Below are 15,833 nucleotides of genomic sequence, written 5' to 3'. Positions count from 1 at the left end.
AGGGGTGGGATAGGGAGGGTGGGAGGGAGATGCAAGAGGGAGGGGATGGGGGATATATGTGTACGTATAGCTGATTCACTTTGTTATACAGCAGAAACTAACACACCATTGTAAAACAATTATACTCCAATAAAGATGTTTAAAAAAAAAAAGCACTTCAATAGAGAGGAACCCCCCAACCCCTGCAAAGAACCTCTACCCAATGCTCTGTCTAGATGAAAAGGGGTCAGAGAATACATGTGACCAATAGCAGTGATAGCAACCTGGTCGAGGAAGTGGCCTTGTTAGAAAGGGGGAGACTCTGGAGTTCCGGAGCTAATACCAACATGTTCTTCCTCTGAGCTAACTTAGAATCTGTAAAGAGTAGGTAAAGAAAGAGCCATTAGGGCCAATTCAATTCATCTTTTCTCCACTCTACATCTAGTAAAATAAATGAGGTAACAAAAGGAAAAAACTCTTCAAAATTGTCAATGTCAGGAAAGAAAGAAGGCTGAGAACTATTTCAGATTAAAAAGAAACTAGAGAAACAAGACAAATACTCAATCCTGGGTGGGATCCTTGGTCAGGAAAAAGAATAGTATAAAAGGACATTATTGGGGGATTCCCTGGTGGTGCAGTGGTTGAGAGTCCGCCTGCCGATGCAGGGGATGCGGGTTCGTGCCCCGGTCCGGGAAGATCCCACATGTCGCGGAGTGGCTGGGCCCGTGAGCCATGGCTGCTGAGCCTGCGCATCCGGAGCCTGTGCTCCGCAACGGGAGAGGCCACGGCGAAGGACATTATTGGGACAACTGATGAAATATGAATATGGATTATATAAGAATAGTTTTATTCCTGAATTTTATAAAACTGTATTCTGTTTATTAAAGATAATGTCCTTGTTTTTAAGAAATACACACTGAAGGATTTAGGGATAAAGGGGCATGATTTATGTAACCTGTTTTCAAATGGATCAGGAAAACACACACAGACACAGACACACATGAGGAAAGGAGGGAAGGGGAAGTGATAGAGCAAATATGAAGCAGATGCAGCCCAAGTGGCTGCAATTGGTGAATCCGAGTGAGGGTATATTGGAGTTCTTTATCCTCTTCCTGAAATCCTCTGTAAGTTTGAAATTATCTCAAACTAAAAAGTTTAAATAATGAGAATGTAGTAGACATATTTGTAATTTGGATTTATCTCCAAGATACAGTACTGGTAAGTCAAAAAGCAAGGTGCTTAAGAGTTTGCCTATAGTATATCCAAATGGTTATACATATACATTTAAATTTATATATTTATACTCAGGCTACACAAAGACATTAAGAATAATCACTTTTTGATGCCAGGATAAGGGATCCTGGCAACTAGAGGTGCTAACTCTTGCAGCTATTTGATCTTTGCAGCCTATTTACAGAGGAGTTTCTTGAAGTCACCACAGTGGTGATTCTGGAGGATGTGAATCCTATCATCCTGCTCCTTTTGTCAGTGAAGTTCTCCCAAGACCTTCAGTTTCTCCTAATCAATATAGTCTTGCTAAAATTTCATTTTAATTTGATGCTGGAAGGTAAAAATACAATTCATATTCATATGTTGATCTTGTATCCAGGAACCTTTATAAACTTACTTAAGTCTAATTTTTATTTAGGTTCTTTGGATTATTTCCTTTCCAATTCTTATGCCTTTTATTTTTTATCTTTTGAACTAGCTAGCACCTCTAGTAAAACATTGAATACAAGTGGGATAGTAGGTATCCATAGCTCATTCCTGAACTGAGGAAAAGCTTTGTATAATTCACCATTAAGTGTGATTCTTACTAAAGGCATAGTTTTTTTGAGAGTTGTAATCATGAATAGATTGTGAATGTGATCAGGTTTTTCTGTACCTTTTGAGGTAATCATGAGATTCTATCTTCTTTATTCTGTTATCATGGTTAATTATTGATGATGGTCACATATTAAACCCATATTCTATTTCTCAGAGAAACCTATCTTACTTGTGATGTAGCATCATTTTCATGAATTGCTGGATTCTATTTGCTAATCTTTTGTTCAGGATTTTTGTATCTATGTGCATGAGTAAGATCACCCATGGATTAGTGTTCTATGCTGTGTAACAAATTACCAAAAACTTAGTGGTTTAAAACAACACCCATTTACAATATTATCTCAGTTTCTGTAGGTCGGAGTCCGGGCATGGCTTAGCTGGGATCACATATTGCATTTTGTTATCACATCTCTTTAGGATCCTTCAACCTGAAACAGTTCTTATATATCTCCTTGGCTTTCAAGAACTTGACCCTTTTGAAGATTACTGGCCACTTATTTTGAAGAATACCCCTTAATGTGGGTTTGTCTGATGTTTCCTCATGATCAGATTCACTTCATGCATTTGTAATACAAATATCACAGAAGTGATGCTGTGTTCTTACTGCATCATATTAGGTGCAACACAATTTTGATCTGTCCCAGCACTGGCAATGTTAACTCCAATCACTCAGATAAAGTGGGGCCTTCCAGGTTTCTCCAATGTAGTTACTTTTCCTTTTTCTAATCAGTATTTTGTGGGGAGGACTTAGAGACAGTGTAAATGGTCCATTCTTCCTCAAACTTTCACACATTAATCAATGTTGCTTGGCTGGATTAATTATCACTATGGTGGTTGCCAAGTGGTGATTTCCTAATGCTGTTATTCCAATTACATTCATTAGCTGATCCTCTACTATAAAGATAAGTTTTCTCTTTTCCTTTTTTTTTAAAAAAATTAATCATGGTGGACTCATGAATTTCTGTTTTATTCACTGGATTAGAATCTGTTATTATTATCATTTATTTCTGATGTATAAATCGTCTCAAGATTAGCCAGCAGGAGGCCCTTCAAGATGTTTTTTGTACCCATTTGACATGTCCCCATCATTCTTTGGGCTCTTCCTTACTTTTTGGTACAGCAAGGTCTTCCAGACTTACCTTGTATTGTCCCTGTCCCAGTCCTGAAGTCAGCCATTTCTCAAAGAGCCCTGGTTCCTGTTTGAGGAGAACAGTATTTAGAAGATCTGGGAGCTAGGTATACTCACATTATTACAGTGTCACAGCCCCCCATTACTCTCAATATGTTTCCTTATTTGATCAACCCCTATGCATGTAAATTATCTCCTGTTGCTGCCACCCCTGATCCCCACCCTATTACACTACACACAGACACCATCCTTACCCTGCTTCTCTGACACCGCACATCAAGTCACTGTTGCCCTGCAACAATATGAGGCCTAACTAGATTGGTCTCAACTATGGCTTTTAGACTCAAGTGTGAAAGAATGAAGGAAGAGAAAAAGAAAGGAATCAGGCTCTCCCTGTTATCTTCTGCTTCTGATTTTGATGGATTACTTTTTTTTTTTGGTCTCTTTTCTCAGATGGCTTTAACTTCACTAAAACTGCACCAGAAACTAAGTAATATGGCTTTTTAGCCTGAGAGTGAGTGTACAAGTGTTGGGGTGGGATGAAGCTGTCAGCAATTGCAGGCAAGTCTTAGCGGACTTTCAGTGGGAACAGGCTGCAAAGACGTGTGGGAAAAGAATTCTAACACATGTGGGTAGATTGCAAGTGTTCTGACAGAGGCCAGTAATGCCCACAGAGGTCACTCACACTTTGTCATGGGAAGAACCCAAAAAACATGGGTCTGTCCTGCAAATGTCTGTTGTTGTACAACTATTTGAAGTATTCTCTTATGATTGTATATCTTATCTGTGATATTGATTGTAACTTCTCTTTCATTTCTAATTTTGTTTATTTGGGCCCTCTCTCATTTTTCTTAATGAGTCTGGCTAAAGGTTTATCGATTTTGCTTATTTCTTGAGTTAGGCCTGTATTGCTATAAACTTCCCTCTTAGAACTGCTTTTGCTGCTTCTCATAGATTTTGGAAAGTTGTGTTTTTATTTTCATTTGTCTCAAGATATTTTGTTTTCCTCTTCAATTTCTTCATTGACCCATTGAGGGTTTTTTTAGTAGCAAGTTGTTAGGTCTCCAAATGTTTGTTTTTCCATTCTTCTTGTAATTGATTTCTAGTTTTATCCTGTTGTGGTCAAAAAGCAGCTTAATATAATTTCAATCTTCTTAAATCTATTGATAATTGTTTTATGGCCTAGCATGTGATCTACTCTGGAGGAAGTTCCATGTGTACTTAAAAAGAATGTGTATTCTGCTTTCTTGGGGTGGAATATCTTGTACATATCTGTTAAGTTCACCTGTTCTAACATGTCATTTAAGGCCAATGTTTCCTTATTGACTTTTTGTCCAGATGATCTATCCACTGATGTAAGTCAGGTGGTAAAGTCCTCTACTATTATTGTATTACTGTCAATTTCTCTCTTTATGTCTGTTAATATTTGCTTTATGTATTTAGATGCTCCTATATTAAGTGCAGATAGGTGCACATTTACGAATTTATAGCCTCTTTTGGATTGACCCCTTTATCATTATATAATGCCCTTCTTTGTCTTTTATTATAGACTTTGTTTTAAAGTCTACCTTGTCTGATGAGTACTGCTACCCCAGGTTTATTCGTTTCCATTTGCATGGAACATCTTCCATCCCTTCATTTTCAGTCTGTGTTTTCAGCTGTGAAGTGAGCTTCTTGTAGGCAGCATACAGATGGATCTTGTTTGTTTTTTTTAAATCCAATCAGCCACACTATGTCTTTTGGAGCATTTAGTCCACTTACATTTAAAGTGATTATTGATAGTAGATACATATTGCCATTTTGTTACCTGTTTTCTGGTTGTTTTTGTAGTTCTTTTCTGTTCTCTTAGTCTCTTTGTTGTTTAATGATTTTATTTAGTGTTATGTTTGGGTTCCTCTCTAAGTTTTGAATATATATTTTAGGTTTTTGATTTGTGGTCACCATGAAGTTCATATATATTGACCTATATCTACTTGTTTTACACTGATAGTCATTTCAGTTCAATACATTTTAAGATCTCCATTTTTCACTCCCCCAACATGTTTTATGTTTTTGATGTCATATTTAACTTCTTTATGTCTATCCCTTTACTGTTTATTGTAGTTACAGCTGATTTTACAATTTTGTCTTTTAATCTTCATGTTAGCTTATTTCAGTGGTTGATCCACTGCCTTTACTGTTATTTGCGTTTGCCACTGAGATTTTCCCTTTCATATATTTTATTTCTTGTTATAGCCTTTTCCTTTTCACTTAAAGAAGACCCTTTAACATTTCTTATAAGGCCAGTTTAGTGGTGATGAACTCTTTGTTTTTGTTGTCAGGCATACTATCTCTCCTTCAATTCTGAATGATAATCTTGCTGGGTAGAGTATCTGAGGTTATAGGTTATTTCCTTTCACCACTTTAAATATATCATGCTACTCCCTTCTGGCCTGCAAAGTTTCTGCAGATAGTCTTATGGGGGATGTCCCGGATGTACCGCTTTGTTTTCTCTTGCTACCTTTAAAATTCTCTTTAATTTCTGCTGTTTTAATTATGGTATGTCTTGGTCTCTCTTTGGATTCATCTTGCTTGGGACTTTCTGTGCTTACTGGACCTGGGTATCTGTTTCTCTCTTTGGTTTAGGGAAGTTTTTAGCCATAATTTCATCAAATACATTTTCTGCCCCTTTCTCTCTCTCACTTCTCCTTCTGGGATCCCTATAATGTGAACCTTAGTACACTTTATGTTGTCCTAGATGTCGCTTTAACTATCATTAAAAAAAAAAATTTTTTTTTTGGCTGTTCTGATTGGGTGATTTCCATTATTCTAACTTCCAGGTCACTTGTACGTTTTTCTGTATCACCTAATTTGCTATTAATTCATTCCAGTGTATAGTTTTCATTTCAGTTACTGTATTCTTCAGCTCTGATTGGTTCTTTCTTATATGTTCTGTCTTTGTTGAAGCTCTGAGTTCCTCCATTTTTCTCCCGAGTTCAATGAGCATCTTTATGACCATTTCTTTATACTCTTTATCAGGTAAATTACTTATCTTCATTTTATTAGGGTTCTTCCCCCCTTGAGGTTTTATTTTGCTCTTTTGTTTGGAACATATTCCTGTCTTCTCATTTTGTTTGATTTTCTCTGTCTCTATGAAATTAGGTGGAAGTTACCTATCCCAGTCTTCATGGTGTATGGGAACATCCCTATGCAGTTTGTGTATGGCCAGTGGCTTTAGTGGGAGAGCGGGACATGAAGTGAACAGGGGCCATGTCTTCTCCTGGGGTGCATCGGCAGCTGCCTCCTTGGAAGTAGGCCTAGGGTTGGAGGGGCTAGAGTCAGTTGCAAGCTAGAGCTTCTTCTGGTTCAGTGGTGGTTGCTGCCATCAGGGGGGCGAGTCCAGGGCCCAAGGGGCTGGAGCAGGAGCCCTGAGGGAGCTGGGCTTCTTCTAGGAGCAATGGCAATCTCTGCCATGGTTGAGGGCATGGCCAGGGTCTGAGGGGAAAAATATGGAACACTTCTCAAATTTGTGTGTAATCCTTGTGCAGGGGCCATGCTAATCTCTGTATCATTCCAATTCTAGTATATGTGCTGCTGAAGCAAGAATTAGATTTTATTTTTCTTTTTGCTTGAGTTTACCCTTAATATTTTCCAAGAAAATTGTGAACTTTCTGAGAAAGCCATTAAATAGCTGGGTTCAAGCTCCCCCTTTTCACTTAACAATATTGCTTTGTTGTCTCCTAGATACTATAGGACAGGTGAAAATTCTTGTCAATCTGATTTTTCTCTCCTTTGTATACTTACCTTTTTTTAAAAAAATTATTTTTGGCTGTGTTGGGTCTTCATTGCTGCACATGGGCTTTCTCTAGTTGTGGCGAGCAGGGGCTGCTCTTTATTGTGGTGTGTAGGCTTCTCATTGCGGTGGCTTCTCTTGCTGCAGAGCATGGGCTCTAGGCACATGGGATTCAGTAGTTGCAGCACATGGGCTCAGTAGTTGTAGCTCTTGGGTTCTAGAGCACAAGCTTGGTAGTTGTGGCACACAGGCTTAGTTGCTCCATGGCATGTGGGATCTTCCCAGATCAGGGATCGAACCCGTGTTCCCTTCATTGGCAGGCGAAATCTCAACCACTGTGCCATCAGGGAGGCCCTGTATACTTAATTTTTTGCTCATTTGCGGAGTGACCAAAATGTGGCATTAAGTAGGTCTTTTCACTTATTTCCTCTCTTCTAGGTCTTTTAATCTGGAATGCCTATTAAATAGTTATTATATCTCATTTATTAATCTAGAAGATATTTATTGTGACTCTACTTTGTGCCAGTCTCTGTGCTGGGTGTTTAGCAGTGAATAAAATACAAGTCTCTACCTTCATATAACTCACAGTCTATTGACCACTTAGATTTATTCTCTGTGCTTTCAACTCTTCCCACAAATTTTCCATTATTTTGACTTTCGTACACTTGCACTTGTATGGTTACTTGACTTGAATTCTCTTGATGTTTTAGTTTTACCTTTGTGCTTATGGCAACTTCTTAAATCTTTTTTTTTTTCCTAATCTCACTCTAAGTCTTAAAGGATAATTTAAAAGTGCCTTCACGCAAAAGGGAGGGGATATGGGAACATATGTATATGTATAACTGATTAAATTTGTTATAAAGCAAAAAATAAAAAAAATAAAAAATAAAAAAAATAAAAGTGCCTTCAAATGTTGAGATGAAGATGGAAAACACATACACTTTGAGCACATTATACACATATACATGTCTCTTAAGCATGTGCTGATATTTTAACTATACTAACAAAAGAAGCTACAAGATAATAAGCTCCTTTATAAAGAGAAAAATCACTCTCAGAATGTTCTCTATTCTTCATCATACCCTCCTCTATTGGAACTTCCAAGAGATAAAAAGGTAGCATGAAGAGACCTATTATTTGAGTACTTTTATTTGCTGAGTACTTAACTCACTGCACCTTCACAACAATGAGACAAATATTGTCAAAGAGGCTTGCTCAATAAGTTGGTCAGTCATGGAATAAGTGGCAGAGCAAGAATAAGAATCCGAGTCAACCCAGCTTCATTTTGCACTGTGGTGTATACACAGTTACTACAGAATTGAAAGGCCCATGGGATGTTGTAGGATATATCAGTACTTCCTTTTATAGCCAGACAATATTCTACTTTTGGATATATCATATTTTATTAATCCATTCATCCAATGGACATTTGTGTTGTTTCCACTTTTTGGCTGTTATCAATAACACTGATATCAACATCTGCATACAAGGTTTTGTGCATTTTCATTTCTCTTGAGTATAAACATACACCAAAGATTAAAACTGCTTTGTCATGAGTTGTCTTTTTATTGATGTAAGTTCTTTACACAAGTCCTTTATCAGATATATTACTTGCAAAATTTTTCTCCCATGCTGAGAGTTGTCTTTTCACTGCTGATGGTGTACTTTGAAGCATAAAACTTAAAAATTTTGACAAAGTTCAATTTGTCTATTTTTTCTTTTGTTGCCTTTGCTGTTGGCGCCATATCTAAGAAACTATCACCTAATCCAATATCACAAGAATTTACACTTACATTTTCTTCTAAGAGTTTCATGATTTAGGCTCCGACATTTAGGTTTTCAATCTTTTTTTTTTTTTTTTTTAGCTGCATTGGGTCTTAGTTGAGGCCCACAGGATCTTTGTTGAGGCATGCGGGATCTTTCCGTTACAGTATGCTGTCTGCTTGGGCTCCTCTCTAGTTGCGGTATGTGGGTTTTCTCTCTAGTTGTGGTGTGTGGGCTCCACAGCACATGGGCTCTGTAGTTTGCAGCAAGCAGGCTCTCTCGAGGTGCCGAGCTCAACAGTTGTGGCGCGCAGGCTTAGTTGCCCCGCAGCATATGGAATCTTAGCTCCCTGACCAGGGATCAAACCCACATCCCCTGCATTAGAAGGCAGATTCTTTACCACTGGACCACCAGGGAAGTCCCTTCAATCCATTTTGAGTTGACTTTTGCATATGGTGTGAGGTACTTGTTCAACTTCATTCTTTTGCAAGTGGGTATATAGTTGTCACAAAACAATTTAATGAAAAGTCCATTCTTTCCCCACTGAGCTGTTTTGGCACCCTTATAGGGTGCCAAAATTAACCACAAATTTCTAGACTCTTAATTCTATTTTATTAATCTATAAGGCATAACACAGTCTTGACTTGTCTAGCTTTGTTTGGGAAGGAGTATTTTAGCAGGCTTTTTAGATAGTTGTGGATATTCTTATTTGAGACAATACCAAAATTTGACAAATGGTGGTTTCTTAAAGGTCAGCTGCAGTGTAGAATCTGAAACCCCTGTAAACTTCTTCTACCCTGCTAGAGTTTCACTCACGGACCATTTTGTAATCCATGCACAGAGCATTTGGAGAACATTGGTTGTTTTGCAGATCATCCAAATGTTGACACATTTCATATAAACTATCAAAAATAACTTGTTAAATCAGCACTGACTATATTGGAAAAGTACTGGGAAGCTGTCATGCTACGGTGTTAAGAGGCAAGTTTTCTAGAATTCCAACTTTCTCTTGAAAGTTCAAATTTTAGCAGTAACAAGTACTGTTAGTTTTCTGCCAAACACACAAGTCAGAAGAACCCTGGTTTGTCTGCCAGTCATTCTTCCAAGTAGATATGTTCAATGAAAAAAGTGACTAGTTCAGTTTGTAACTCACACAATCACATAATTGCCTTTCCTTTGAAACAATCATCACACTTCATCATGTAGCAAAAGTGCTTTATGCATATTTTTCATTTTGTTCCACAGACTATTAAAGACATGTTTTCAAGGTCAAGATTAATTAAAAATTGAAATGAACTTTAAAAAAATAAACTGGCATGAAGGTGAAGACTATAATGAACAATAGTACAGTTCGGTGCTACTGCCTTGATTCATGCTAAGGTACCAGCAGCTTTACCCGTCAATAATTTTGCTACATCAATAAAACTTTCAACACATTGAAAAAGGTAAATAATAACTTAGAGTTATGAGAAGTTTTGACCTTGTAGGCCCCGTGAAAGTGTCCTGGGGACTCTCAGGGTCTATGGTCCACTTTGAGAACCACTGACCTAATTAATACATCTAAGCAATGACCACCAAAAAGACAAGACCTGTGTTTCCTAGTGGAAGTATACACCACCACCAATGAAGCATTCTTCTCAAAAAATCAATCTTGAATTTGACCAAGCCACTAAACCTAACAACTAGTTTATGGCATATATAGGAAACATAAACATAAAATGACAACTAAGCAAACAATCAGCAAAACCTTTTATGTGGGAAACTTCTGAGAATGAATGAGCTACTTCTTAAAAAAATAAACTGGAAGAAAAAAGGTGGGAGGAGAAACCTATGTATTAAGAGAATTTAAAGACAAATCAAGCAACTGCAAAACATGAATCTTATCTGGGTCCTGATTCAAGCAAATTATAAAAAAAATTTTTTTTGGAGAATGACTATATTATCTGATATTAAGTAACTTAAGCTTTTTAGATGTGAAGATACTACAGTTCTTGTATTTCAGAAACATATACTAAAACATTTATAATTGAAAGTCAAGTTCCATAATGCAGGACTCCACAGAAATTCCAATGAAAAAACAAGGGCGAGAGCTAAATGTGGGATGGGACAGTGCATGAAAGTACCCTGATGAAAAGTACTGGTTACTGTAAACTGGCGCATGTAGCTTTTCTGAAGAATAACCATACCCTTTCCCACCCCTCTCATGCCCACTAAGGTAGAATCAAGAACCCCAGGAAGGAACTCTGCTTTGAGGAATTTCCAAAAGGCCTAGAAGGAGGAAAACATTTTCCAGAGAGGATCAGAACCTTACCTTGGGATTTCTCCTAAGAAAAAGCTCACAGATCATCTAATATTGGAAATATTCTGTGGTACTTCTTCAATACGTACTTATTGAATACCTATATTGTATGCTACGAAATCCAGCAAGGCTCCAAGGGAAATACAAAAATAAGACAACTCTTTGTTGGTAACACAGACGATCTAGTTTTGAGAGACACACACAGTTGTTGAGTTTTATTCCAATATATAATTACTGAGTATTTAACTAGGTGGTTAATCGTGACAGATCTGAGGATCTGGGCTCCTCAAATACAGATGCCTTGTGTGAAATCTACCTAGGAAACAATCAAAACAGATGTGGTAAACAAGTACTCAAAAATCCCTCCCTGCCCACAGATGCACCCCTTTCTGCAAATAATTATTTCATCTGTCTTGTGATAAACAGCTATTTACTGGGTGCTTTTGCCTTGTGTACATAAATACACAAGATGGTATCATTTTGATCTATCTTCCTCAAGAGAAAGTTTGATATTGTGGAAAAACATTTAAAAACTCAATTATTTTAATGAAATGTCCGTCACAAGGCATGTGGTATACAAGGTGGTGGGTGCTACAGCAGCGAAAAATCTTAAGGGTCCTTTCCTCTGTGAATTGTACAGTCTACTGGGGTATAAAGACACATAGTAACTATGAAAGCCACAAAGTTCAACTTAAAGGTCGAAAATGAGGGAAATTTTATATTTTTCTTTACACTTAAAATTGTTTCCATATGTTCCAATACAAACAACATGCATTATTTTTAAAATAATAGTGGCTCACATATACCACCAGACTGAGGAAGGCATATTATTAGAGAACATCTGCAGAAGATATTTTATGAAGTAATATTTGGTAAAGAGGTAGAGCTCTGTTCTAAGTAGGATGAGACTGACAAGAAATGTTAAAGAGATTAAAGTAAATGACACTTTCAGACCATGGAGTAATAATGATGAACTTGAGTACTCTAAAAACAACACTTCTTTGGAAAGAGAAATGTGGTTTTCAGGTAAACTGTTACTTTCTAGAATTAACCAAAAAAGTTAATGGAGAAAATTGTTTCAAAAAAGTGACTAGGAACTCATACAGAAATCATCAGTCATCATTATGCTTGAAAGTTAATACAACACGGGGCTTAAAAGCACAGATAAAAGCCTATCTGCTGCTCATCCACCACAGGGGAGAGAGCAGAAGCAAGAATAACTATAATCTTGCAGCTTGTGGAACAAAAACCACATTCACAGAAAGATAGACAAGATGAAAAGGCAGGGGGCTATGTACCAGATGAAGGAACAAGATAAAACCCCAGAAAAACAACTAAATGAAGTGGAGATAGGCAACCTTCCAGAAAGAGAAATCAGAGTAATGATAACGAGGATGATCCAGGACCTCGGAAAAAGAATGGAGGCAAAGATCGAGAGGATGAAGAAATGTTTAACAAAGACCTAGAAGAATTAAAGAACAAACAAACAGAGATGAACAATACAATAACTGAAATGACGACACTAGAAGGAATCAATAGCAGAATAACCGAGGCAGAAGAACGGATAAGTGACCTGGAAGACAGAATGGTGGAATTCACTGCTGTGGAACAGAATAAAGAAAAAAGAATGAAAAGAAATGAAAACAGCCTAAGAGACCTCTGGAACAACATTAAACGCAACAACATTCGCATTACAGGGGTCCCAGAAAGAGAAGAGAAAGAGAAAGGACCCGAGAAAATATCTGAAGACATTATAGTCGAAAACTTCCCTAACATGGTAACGGAAATAGCCACCCAAGTCCAGGAAGCACAGTGAGTCCCATACAGGATAAACCCAAGGAGAAACACACCGAGACACATAGTAATCAAATTGGCAAAAAATAAGACAAAGAAAAATTACTGAAAGCACCAAGGGAAAAATGACAAATAACATACAAGGGAACTCCCATAAGGTTAACAGCTGATTTCTCAGCAGAAACTCTACAAGCCAGAAGGGAGTTGCATGATATACTTAAATTGATGAAAGGGAAGAACCTACAACCAAGATTACTCTACCTGACAAGGATCTCATTCAGATTTGATGGAGAAATCAAAAGCTTTACAGACAAGCAAAAGCTCAGAGAATTCAGCACCACCAAACCAGCTCTACAACAAATGCTAATGGAACTTCTCTAAGTGGGAAACACAAGAAAAGGATATACAAAAACAAACCCAAAACAATTAAGAAAATGGTCATAGGAACATACATATCTATAATTACCTTAAACGTGAATGGATTAAATGCTCCAACCAAAAGACTCAGGCTTGCTGAATGGATACAAAAACAAGACCCATCTATATGCTGCTTACAAGAGACCCACTTCAGACCCAGGGACACATACAGACTGAAAGTGAGGGGATGGAAAAAGGTATTCCATGCAAATGGAAACCAAAAGAAAGCTGGAGTAGCTATACTCATATCAGATAAAATAGACATTAAAATAAAGAATGTTACAAGATACAAGGAAGGACACTATATAATGATCAAGGGATCAATCCAAGAAGAAGATATAACAATTATAAATATATATGCACCCAACATAGGAGCACCTCAATACATAAGGTAACTGCTAACAGCTATAAAACAGGAAATTGACAGTAACACAATAGTGGGGGACTTTAACACATCACTTACACCAATGGACAGATCATCCAAAATGAAAATAAGGAAACAGAAACTTTAAATGACACAATACACCAGATAGATTTAATTGATATTTATGACATTCCATCCAAAAACAGCAGATTACACTTTCTTCTCAAATGTGCACAGAATATTCTCCAGGATAGATCACATCTTGGGTCACAAATCAAGCCTCAGTAAATTTAAGAAAATTGAAATCATATCAAGCATCTTTTCTGACCACAACGCTATGAGATTAGAAATTACAGGGGAAAAAACATAAAAAACACTAACACATGGAGGCTAAAAAATACGTTACTAAATAAACAAGAGATCACTGAATAAATCAAAGAGGAAATCAAAAAATACCCAGAGACAAATGACAATGAAAGCACAATGAATCAAAACCTATGGGATGAAGCAAAAGCAGTTCTAAGAGGGAAGTTTATAGCTATACAAGCCTACCTCAAGAAACAAGAAAAATCTCTAGTAAACAATCTAACCTTACACCTAAAGGAACTAGACAAAGAAGAACAAACAAAACCCAAAATTAGCAGAAGGAAAGAAATCATAAAGATCACAGCAGAAATAAATGAAATACAAACAAAGAAAACAATAGCAAAGATCAATAAAACTAAAAGCTGGTTCTTTGAGAAGATAAACAAAATAGATAAACCATTAGCCAGACTCATCAAGAAAAACAGGGAGAAGACTCAAATCAATAAAATTAGAAATGAAAAAGTAGAAGTTACAACAGACACCACAGAAATACAAAGCATCCTAAGAGACTACTACAAGCAACTGTATGCCAATAAAATGGACAACCTGGAAGAAATGGACAAATTCTTAGAAAGGTATAACCTTCCAAGACTGAACAAGGAAGAAACAGAAAATATGAACAGACTAAGCACAAGTAATGAAATTGAAACTGTGATTAAAAATCTTCCAACAGGGCTTCCTTGGTGGTGCAGTGGTTGAGTCTGCCTGCTAATGCAGGGGACACGGGTTCGTGCCCTGGTCCAGGAAGATCTCACATACCGCGGAGCGGCTTGGCCCATGAGCCATGGCTGCTAAGCCTGCGCGTCCGGAGCCTGTGGTCCACAATGGGAGAGGCCACAACAGTGAAAGATCCGCATACCACCAAAAAAAAAAAAAAAAATCTTCCAACAAACGAAAGTCCAGGACCAGATGGCTTCACAGCTGAATTCTATCAAACGTTTAGAGAAGAGCTAACACCCATCCTTCTCAAACTCTTCCAAAAAACTGCAGAGGAAGGAACACTCCCACACTCATTCTATGAGGCCACCATCACGCTGATACCAAAACCAGACAAAGACACTACAAAAAAAAAAAAATTACAGACCAATATCACTGATGAATATAGATGCAAAAATCCTCAACAAAATACTAGCAAACAGAATCCAACAACATATTAAAAGGATCATACACCATGATCAAGTGGGATTTATCCCAGGGATGCAGGATTCTTCAATATATGCAAATCAATGTGATACACCATATTAACAAGTTGAAGAATAAAAACCATATGATCATCTCAATAGATGCAGAAAAAGCTTTTGACAAAATTCAACACCCATTTATCATAAAAACTCTCTAGAAAGTGGGCATAGAGGGAACCTACCGCAACATAATGAAGGCCATATACGACAAACCCACAGCAAACATCATTCTCAGTGGTGAAACACTGAAAGCATTTCCTCTCAGATCAGGAACGAGACAAGGATGTCCACTCTCACCACTATTATTCACCATAGTTCTGGAAGTCCTAGCCATGGCAATCAGAGAAAAAGAAATAAAAGGAATACAAATTGGAAAAGAAGAAGTACAACTGTCACTGTTTGCAGATGACATGATACTATACATAGAAAATCCTAAAGATGCCACCAGAAAACTACAAGAGCTAATCAATGAATTTGGTAAAGCTGCAGGATACAAAATTAATGCACAGAAATTTCTTGCATTCCTATACACTAATGATGAAAAATCTGAAAGACCAACTATGGAAACACTCCCATTTACCATTGCAACAAAAAGAATAAAATACCTAGGAATAAACCTACCTAGGGAAACAAAAGACCTGTATGCAGAAAACTATAAGACACTGATGAAAGAAATTAAAGATGATACCAACAGATGCAGAGATACACCATGTTCTTGGATTGGAAGAATCAATATTGTGAAAATGACCACACTACTCAAAGCAATGTACAGATTCAATGCAATCCCTATCAAATTACCAATGGCATTTTTTACGGAACTAGAACAAATCATCTTAAAATTTGTATGGAGATACAAAAGACCCCGAATAGCCAAAGCAGTCTTCAGGGAAAAAAACGGAGCTGGAGGAATCAGACTCTCTGACTTCAGACTATACTACAAA

This window comes from Mesoplodon bidens, assembly GCF_964165515.1.
Source record: "Mesoplodon bidens genome assembly, chromosome: 3".
Classification (NCBI taxonomy): domain Eukaryota; kingdom Metazoa; phylum Chordata; class Mammalia; order Artiodactyla; family Ziphiidae; genus Mesoplodon; species Mesoplodon bidens.
Note: the sequence above shows the minus strand (reverse complement) of the source record.